General features: G+C 35.6%; 1 long non-coding RNA gene across 1 annotated transcript in view; it reads left to right on the forward strand.

Moving 5' to 3' along the window:
* The window catches only part of LOC116508510, a 58,802-nt gene that overhangs the window by 17,089 nt on the left and 31,567 nt on the right, over nucleotides 1-10,146 (forward strand). The window contains exon 2 of the long non-coding RNA XR_004255353.1: nucleotides 2,511-2,617. This is a non-coding gene — a long non-coding RNA (uncharacterized LOC116508510). The remainder of the gene's footprint in view (nucleotides 1-2,510; nucleotides 2,618-10,146) is intronic.

Consider the following 10,146-nt stretch of genomic DNA (forward strand, 5'->3'; position numbering starts at 1 on the left):
TTTCAGCCCTGGCACTTGGATCTTGTAACTGAGTATACTGCAATTGCAGTAATACTACTAATCATTGGCATATATTATCTAGCTGTCATAACCGTCTAGTGGCTTTTTATCCATTCCCTATCAACAACTGAATGGCATGTATGCATCAGTTAAGAAGACTTCAATATGAGAACTGTAGAATTTGTGATCCCCAAGAAACAAGCATTCTTGTAACCACCAAGAAACCAGTCTCCATCAAAGACTATGGACATTACGCAGCTCAGTCTGATTGCCATGCTGATATCAACAGTGAAGAAACTATTGACTAGGTGTAGAGCATAAGAATTGCCCTGATAAAACATCCTCACCATCAATAGATGGCCCACACTTGAGAAATGTCAAATACCTTTTTGCTGTTTTTTTAAAAAAATCAGTTGAGGGCTAGATGCTTATTTTTTTAACTGTGTTTCTCAACACCAGCACTTTTAAGGTGTTAGGTTTCAACTCCCAAATTCCCTGGCCAGTTGAAGATCACAAATCAAAATTGGAGGTTGAGAAACATCCGGCAATTATCACACATTTCTTGCCTGAAAATAGGAGATTTTTGGCAGTCAAAAGTTGGAAGGAGTTTAAGGGCAAACAAAGAGAAAAATAGATCAGAAGTAATTATGAGTCTTACCTATTCAATAGTTGCATTCACTTAATGACACCAGTTATTTTAAAGCCAACAAGCTCAATTTCCACAATATACTAACAATTTCAGAGTGTTACATTGTTTGGGAGGTGGTGATTTTGAGTGATACATGAACCGTGTATTGTACAAATCTAGGAAGTGGACTATTTTAAACGCATTGTGTGAATGCAGAAAGTAATAGGCAACAGCCCTTTGATATTTCAGCAGTTCAAGGACTACATCAGGAATGCATTTCTGCATTCAAAGCATGTGCTTTATTACTGACCTCTGATCCTTCCATGTTGAGCATGACAGAAACCACACAATCTGCAGAAGGAATTGTTGTCCCTATTTGAAAGGAGAAAAGCTTCAGCGGTGAACCAGTGAAGCAGCTACTTGTGAGCTTCAGCTTTCTGACCCCTCTCCCAGTCCAAGACTATGAATCATCTGAGCATTTATAGTTCACCTACAAATTCTAGTGCCCAGGAGAATATTATTAACAGGGCTTGGGAGACCACAGGTTGATCCAACAACAGAGTAATATATAGACTACCCATGCCTTCTACTACCCAGGAAATCAAAGCAGACTTCAGTAAAGTAGCAAGATTTTAGCAAGATAAAGCAGGACACAAATTAATCCTATTCCAGCTGTGGAATGCACTATTCCATGACTTATTTCCTATGAATGTATCTGTCAAGCTTGCAAATCTCACTGGTGAATTTGAAAGCTTTGTAAGTTGTGTTCATATTACATGCTAGGCTAGACTAGTCAACATGTTTACTTGTTTGAGATGCAGTGTATAATGATTAGCCAAGCATTGCCATATAAATACTATCTGGATCAGGCTATTGCATTAATCTGTATGGTTGATTGGACAGAAATAATTCTATAAACACACCAAATGTTCTATTTGGGATTTTCATTACAATTAAGTTTTACTAACCTTGATTTAATACTCAGCATGTTAGAAAAATCCATATGTAGGAACATTTTTCTTTATTTCTCCTTTCTTCCACTTTATGATTCATCCCATTACAGCCTTAGTATTGTAATCAATTTTTTAAAATTGTTAATTTAACAAACAAAAGTAACAACTGAAGATACAATAAAAAATGAAGTATATCCATAATGGTAAAAATAAATTTAAAAATAAATAAATATATCTTAAAGAATTAACTAGTATTGAAATCTATATTCCACTTATAGGGCAAAATGTTCACTTGTTAATTGAATACATGATAAAATATCTCTTCCAGTATTTGAAGAACATTATCATCTATTCAGGTCCCAGCTAAACCCACTCAGTTTCACCCACTTGGATTTGTTTTTATATCTCTGACCATATCTATTCAAATTCTTTTGGATTGTTACTGTCCATAATGTAACACAGATGAGGTCTAAGCTTTGCATAAAAAAGAAAGGAACTAAACAATTTGCAGTACACAACACTTTGGGCTATTTGAGGGAAACGTCTGGCTACAGTCTGCAGCAATTGTCCCTTATTTCTCAGGATTTATTTGTATCTTGTTGCAGTTAAGAAGCTCAAGGGATAGATATTCTTTTCAGATTAATCTATAAGCAGATAATCAGTTTGTAGCTGGATGATGTATAAATTCTTTAATTCCTGTGAACTCTTGATAGGAAGATGTATCCACAGTATACATTTTTTCATTTAAATAAATAGATTTGGTCTAACAGTTAATGTTGAAAGGCAAAAATATATATCATATCTGTTGTTCTTAAGTTTTAAATTTCCATTTGGTTTACATTTCTGCAAACCAAACATTGTTACCATACTTGCTAGATATTTTGAATTAAAAATCATAATTTTTGCACATTCCCTCTTGTTACTTTCAGACCCACATCTTCCTCCACGCAGCCAGCCAGGGCCAGCGCATGAGGCCGAGTGAGCGGCATGTGACAGTGGCGCCTTCAGCCCACCCCGCCAGAGACCTGGCTGCAAGGTGAGAGGGGAGATTGCAATGCCTACAACCCCCAGAAGCCTCTGGGGCTTGCAAACAGGAGGGTGGAGTTGGGAGCATCTCATTCCTAGAGAGGGAGGCTCTCCAAGGTTTGCCTGTCATTCAATACAAACCAAGCCAATCTTCCTTTTAAACAGGGTCGTCCAACTTTTCAGAGTGGTGGACTTCAACTCCCAGCATCCCCCAGCCTGGGAATGATGGGAGTGGAGTTTACTACCAGTTCTGTGGGCATGGCCTGGTGGGCATGGCTTGGTGAAGGTGGAAGGATACTCCATTCCAACCCAACTCCAGGGGAAGGTTACTGCAAAATCCCCATTTCCTCCCGATCAGCTGGAACTTGGGAGGCAGAGAATAGATGAGGATGGGAGCCAGTCAAAGGTGGTAATTACCAGTTCATTTGAACTACTCAAAATTTCTGCTATCGGTTCTCCAGAACCGGTCAGAGCCTGCTGAATACCATCTCTGATCTAAGCATGATGAGATACAGTGTAGTTGCCCAGTTCAGAATTGGTACAGAATGTGGTAGTGTGTTAAATGTGTCTCGAGCAGAACATTCTATAGCTCTGCTTCACAAGCTGCATTGCTTACCAGTCTTTTTTGGGCTGGGTCCAATTCAAGGTGCTGATGTTGACCTTTAAGTCCTTCATGTCATGAGACCAGCTTAGTTGAGGGACTGCCTCTCCTTAATTCCCTCTGCCCTTTCCACCAGATTTAGTAGAAAGGGCATGTTACAAGTTCTATTATTTAGGGAACTAAATTTGGTGGCCAAAAGGCAGCAGGCTTTTTCTGCTCTAGTGCACGCATTGTGGAATCTTGTCCCTCAGTGTAATGTTGGCCTCATTACAGTTTTCAATAAGATTATGCCAATAAGCCTAGGAATCCCAGGGGATTGGTGAATATTTAGGTGATTCTATTATTATTATTATTAAAACCCCTTTTCTATTATTTCCTTGATTTGCTATTTTTTATAGTATTTAATGTTTTTCATGATGTAGTGTATGTATTTAGGTAGTTTTAGCTTTATTGTACACAACCCACGTTTGGTGAAATTGATGGCTAAATAATATAGATAGATGATAAAAGAATTGATAGTTTAGATATAGATAGATGTGGATAAACTGAAACTATGCTCACAGAATACAACTATTCTTCTAAGACTTCTATTGATAAATCCCATTCATTTTTAGGCAAGGGTATTTGCTTGATTGGTAAGAAATATTCAACCATAGATACATGTGGATTATTACAATATTCCTCATGCATTCAAAATAATACAACACATTCTGGGCCAATTATTAATTATCTTAATGACAAGTTATTATGGGATTGGAAATGTCCTTTATCTGCAGCAAGAATGTTTGCCTGCTGCATAACTGCTACAGCCATTCATAAATCTGTTGAAAGGAGCAATTATAAGGCTACATTTATGCACTTTTGGAGCAAGACGTGTGTATATGCCATAAAGTTGCATATGCATAGCATAGTATATAATTCTTTATTATTGTGTTTCTATTCAAAAGTAAATTTCAACATGTTTAATAAAACTGAATTGAATACCATTCTAAGAGTAGAATATTTGGACATTGGAAATCAAAGTGCCTTTGTAAACTCTGCTTTTGTTTGCCCATGTCAGAAGGCTATTTAAAAGGAGGGGAGAAATAGGCAGAAAAATCCTGTTTCTATCTGCCTTCTTAGAGGATAGCAAATAATTCCAGCCATTCTAGCTGAACTCACAGCCCTTAATCCCTCTTTCTTATTTTAAATTGCCATCCTGCTGTTTGATCTTTGTGCTAAATGAAAGGGGCAGGTTTCATTTTCCAAACACAGCAAGAGAGTTCTAGCCATCTAGGAAAATTAACTTTCCTGGTTCAAGTCCTCAGCCACTCATTAGTTGTTCATATACAGGAGCTGACATTGCCATATTCACTTTTAGATTAAGCAGTTTGATATATTCTCTTCTATAGAAGATCAAATACTGTTTTAAGGTAAAGCTGCCCATAACATTATGTTCCCCCTTCTGCCCCATTTCATGAGCAGAGAAGCGGCTTCACTGAGCCATACATAACCTTTTATCTCTGACAGCTTTGAGTCCTCCTCTGTCATACCAGAGTCATTACCTTTGTTTAGAGACTTAAGACAGGTTAGTAGCTAATAAAGCTCTATCCATCAACATGGGGATCAATTTTAAATATTTGCCGTGCCCTAGATGTAACTGTTCCACTTCAGGTTCTTTTTGCTCCAGTTTTAAACAGTATAGCAGAAAACAAGACAAAATGCCATATACTAGTAGGTCTCTGGGAAATTTTAAATAGATCAGGGAGGTTTCTGAATCCACATAAACAACTCCTCCTTTATGTTCTGCTCAGTGGTGGGTTTCCATTTTTTTTACTACTGGTTCGCTTGTGCGCACGTGCAATGCTTCTCTACATGCACAGAAGCATCTGAGCAGGTGGGCGGAGCCTCCCGCCGCCGCCACTACCAGTTCACCCCATCCGGGCCGAACTGGGAGCAACCTACCTCTAGTTATGCCATATCTCAAATTCTGAGCCAACCTAATTTCCCCCATCCAGATATGTTGGAACTACAATTTCTATAATTTTCAGATGTTTGAATTAAAAGAGCCAAGGCGGCGCAGTGGTTAGGGTGCAGTACTGCAGGCCACTTCAGCTGACTGTTATCTGCAGTTCAGCGGTTCAAATCTCAACGGCTCAAGGTTGACTCAGCCTTCCATCCTTCCGAGGTGGGTGAAATGAGGACCCGGATTGTTGGGGGCGATATGCTGACTCTGTAAACCGCTTAGAGAGGGCTGAAAGCCCTATGAAGCGGTATATAAGTCTAACTGCTATTGCTATTGCTATTTTTGTTTCCTATTTTAATCCTTATTTGAATTAACTCAGATACAGAGATGCATTAAGTTCGTTCCTCTTTCCATCATGTTTTCATCGCTATAATTCAAGTCCTACTCTGGATCAGAAGCAAAGCATATTTTCTATCAGGACAGCTGAGACATTTAATCAAACTCGTTCACCACTATTTTTACACTGGAAATATATTTAATTTGTATTTATATGTCAGTTTTACTTCTCTTTCTGGATAGGTTTCATCCTACCTAAAGCATCTTACATTCCAAAGGCTATGTAGACCAACTCTGTTTTGGCCATGGCATGCTTTTCAGATTGATCCCATCAATGCATTTGGAGTGCATACAACCATCTTCTAGAAGGCCTGTTCATTTTTCACACAATTATGCATGACTCAAGATTATCCAAGATTAATGGTAATTGCCAGGGTATTTATTAGGTGTGTGGGAAGGAAAGAGCGGATTTTATGCTTTGTTAGAGGATTTGTTCTAAGGCATTTGGAAAATGGGTGAAAATTACTTTTCATATTAGTGAGATTTTGCAGTATAGTGTTCCTTTAGATCTTATAATGTACTTACCAATTTAGCTTAAAAGGGTATGTGTTATTAATGTCATGTATGTCTCCCTTCTATTAAGTATTTTAAAAAGAGTGGGGGGAAATCCAAATAAATCTTTTAAAATAATGAAGCATTTTATATTGAGTGTGTTAGCAACCCAAAATAAAATGACATAAGATTTTGAGTGCAGCTTTTTGAAGAAGATATGGAATAAATCAACTTGAACTACTAGGCACTCACCAAAGAGGTTTTGCAATATATTAAGAGTCATAATCCTTTTCAATGGCTTCTGATACAGGTGTTGCAGTAGTAAAGTGCAGCTTACTTGAGTCTTTTACTTCCTTTAATTATTTTAAATTATTTTATTAAATTTATAAATGCAATAAAAATAAGAAAAATCAAGCATACATTTGCAGAAGTAACTGTCAATCATTGACCATAACTCATTTAGGGAGAAAATGTATGAGAGAGCTGAATTTGGTGGACAGGATCAGTGAGTGACAAGCAAAACCTTTGGTAGAGGGAAAAGGAACAGGAACTCTTAAGGGTTTTTTTTATGTTAAAGAGCTGACAATTGGCTTCTACAACCACTTAAACATGAACAAACACTGCTCTGAATAGCCACCATAAAGAATTCTTAATTTCCTGTTCAAAATAATGTGATATTAAAATGAAATCCATATAATCATTTTTATACTTTAAAACCTAGGGCAATTCAAACTATAAGTTGTTCAGTGATGACATAATTTACACATTGCTTTTACAAGTCCACTGTAAAAACAGCACAACCTGTTGCTACAAAAATCTTTTGATAAAGACTGGAACAGGTATGATTAAAGAATAGGGGTTTTTTATTTAAATATATATTTCAGCGGACATCTCACTAAAACTAATAGAGCTTACATTGCAACGACATGGTAATATTTGAATATCATTCATTTAAATAGATAACCTTGCTGAAAAAACAAACATCATCATATGTTTCAAATTTCTTTATTAAAAAATATCAGTCACAATATCAAAATACATTTTAAATTTCTTTGACAGATTCAGTATTTTAAGATTAAGTTACTCTGCTGACCCCTTTATGTAAACAAGGAAATCTTAGACATGCTTATTCTAGAGAATTTTTCATTGCATGCAATAACAATTTATTTCCAGATAGGTATTGATAGGTTTATTTCAAATCTAGATTTTCAAATCTAATCTATAATCACAGCATCACATTTTCCTGTTTTATTATTAGTATTTCATTTCTTATGTGATGAAATTTGCTTTGGGGGTTCATAGGTCTTTTTGATCCAGTTATCTAAATGTTCTATGATTAAGCAAAACAACTACATTTCTTATTCCATTGCTTTCATTTGATTTTTCATAGATTAGAATGTGAATGCCAGTTTGTATATACAGGCAGCTTTTACTGACATGAAGTAACAGAAGCTCAGTAATAAATAATAAACAGGTTAATTAAATAAATAGTCTCTGGCTGATAAAGATATATACGAAAGAACAGATATTCTGAACACAGACATGTAACAACTTTATTGTTTTCTTAGGTGCATACACAAATTGAAATATATGGCAGATATGCAAAACATAATCTTAATGCCGACAACAAATCTGAATGAATGTGACCTAATCTTGGGTAGTTGATGAGCATATGAATAATAGAAGGAGTAGTTTCAGATATGGGTGTATGTCAGAAAGTTATGTCAATGTATGAAGGTGAATATGTTGCAGGATCCAATCTGGCTCCGTTACTGATCCTGCGGTTACATCAATGTCATCTAGGTTTCTGTTGTGTGTGTATGAAAGCAGATTTTCATAGATTGGTGACATTTGTGCTTTGGAGAATGATGATAATGGAAGGACCAGTGATGAGCTTTGGGAAAAATTGTGCCACATTCTGAATTAATGTAATGGGGTTGTGGAGAAAGAACTATTCTACTAGTTGACATGAATTGATGAGTGACAAAATCCTGCTCCAAAACTACAGAAAAGTGATTGGCTTCTTCAGAGACTCAGGAATGAACGAGAATGGGGAATGTCTTAGAAAAATTTTTAGTTATTTCAAATAGTAGGATCAATCCATCCTATATAAACATCATCATAAAAATACAGGCAATTCCCCAGGACTATGAAATAAAGGGACAGATCTTAGGAGGAACTAGTTTTCTCTCATACTGCCATGTTGTACAACAGGCTACTTCTGAAATAAGACCTGCCTGATGAAAGCAAGTTAAAGTAAACTTCCAGAAGTTTTCTTTTTTAAATTAGAATTAATATGAGTTATTATGATTATATTCTGACTTTATTTTGCACAATTAAAGATGCTGCACATAATGCACCTGCCTACTTTTTTTCCTTATAACCTCCACCAACCTTGGGCAAAAGAGAAGACTGGCCTAGAGTGTCACCCAGCTGGGGTTTGTGCCTAAAGGAGGATTAGCACTCACAGGCTCCTGGTTTCTAGTCCAGCACCTTATTACATTATAGCAAACTAGATTTTTTGTTAAATAATGCTATCAGAATATATATTGTTTTATTTGGGGGTTTTATTATTCCATTTCTGAATGTTATTAGTGGATTTATGTTTGTAATGGATGTTTTATTTTTGCATGCTACTAAGAGTCATGAATATTATAGTATAAAAATATATAAATACTTATTTTAAGCATGTCTATTCATGCATACACATGAACAAATATTGACTAAAAAGTCTTCGTGAAATAATTATTTATGATTCACGATGAGATAATTGATAAAATAATGGACATGAAAGAAAATTAAGGATGCAAAAACGTTTGTAATGAAATACTTGCAAAAAGAGAAATGAATGCTATAAAATATTATAGACAAATGTCTAACAAAGTGAATGGAAATTGAACATACAGCAAGATAATGTAAAAACTGTGGAATTGAATGAAAAGAATCATGTAACACAGAAATATAGGAGCTATGAAAAGTAATGCCTGATGAAATGATGGAGTGAAAGAGGCTATGATTGAGTTTAGGGTTAGATTTAGGGTTAGGTTAAGGGTTAGGTTTAGGGTTAGGTTTGGGGGGGTTAGGGTAAGGTTTTTGCTTTATTTTTACATTTTTCGATCACAGCGCGATGTTTTCGTCGCGCTGTGATGACATCAAATGCGCGCTTTCGTCGAGCGCGATTTTGTCCTCCGCGGTTTAAATAGACACATAAGAAAATAGTATTAATAGAAAAAAGAGTTGCAAAGATTGTAATCAAGAAGAACAAGGAACAGCTAGAAAAAATGAAAAGAAAATGCAGAGCAATTCTGATGGCTGATTTAGAATGAAATTGAAATGAGGGAATCCTGAAAGAAGAATTTTAGAGAAGTATATGGGAATGACAGCAGTATGTTGAAAGAAAACCCCTCAATGCCCAAGAAAAATGGAACTAATAAACTCTGTGAGAACATGATAAATCTGCAAGTTCTGATGGTATAATTGGAGAAAGATTAAAATATGGATGTACATAGCTTCCATTTTAATTTTTTGTAATTTGCCTAATGCATGTGTAAAAATGCACCTGGGGAAGAAGGACCTAATTGTTCTCCAAATTAGGGAAAAGGTAAGAAGTGAATGAACAGCATAAAAATATGTTGAGCTGGTTTGGTCATAAGAATGAATTGCAAAATAAATATATGAAGGAAAAATTAATGGGTCAATGGAAAGGGAAAATTTAAAATGTCATGGTCAGGTAGAGTTGATGAGAACTTTAAAAGTGATTTATAAGGAACAAAGGACAATGCATGAAGTCTAATGATTTTCAGGGGTGTAACAAGAATGATTTGCAAGGGTAGAAAGATAAGAAGAGAAATACTGAATGGTTCTGGTATAAACTAAACTATTATAATATTGACTTTCCTTTTTCTTACCACATTGGTTAATTTCTTTGGCTTATTATTTCTTATTCCTCTTCTGCACAAAGTCAGGTCATTATGGCAGCTTTTCAAGTCATATAAATAGTACCACTTAGTAGTACAAGAATATGTTTTTTTAAAAAAAAATAAGTTCTACATTTAATATAGAACACATGCTATATTTTACATAGTACAACTTACATTTAGCTAGC

This window comes from Thamnophis elegans, chromosome 4, assembly GCF_009769535.1.
Source record: "Thamnophis elegans isolate rThaEle1 chromosome 4, rThaEle1.pri, whole genome shotgun sequence".
Lineage (NCBI taxonomy): Eukaryota > Metazoa > Chordata > Lepidosauria > Squamata > Colubridae > Thamnophis > Thamnophis elegans.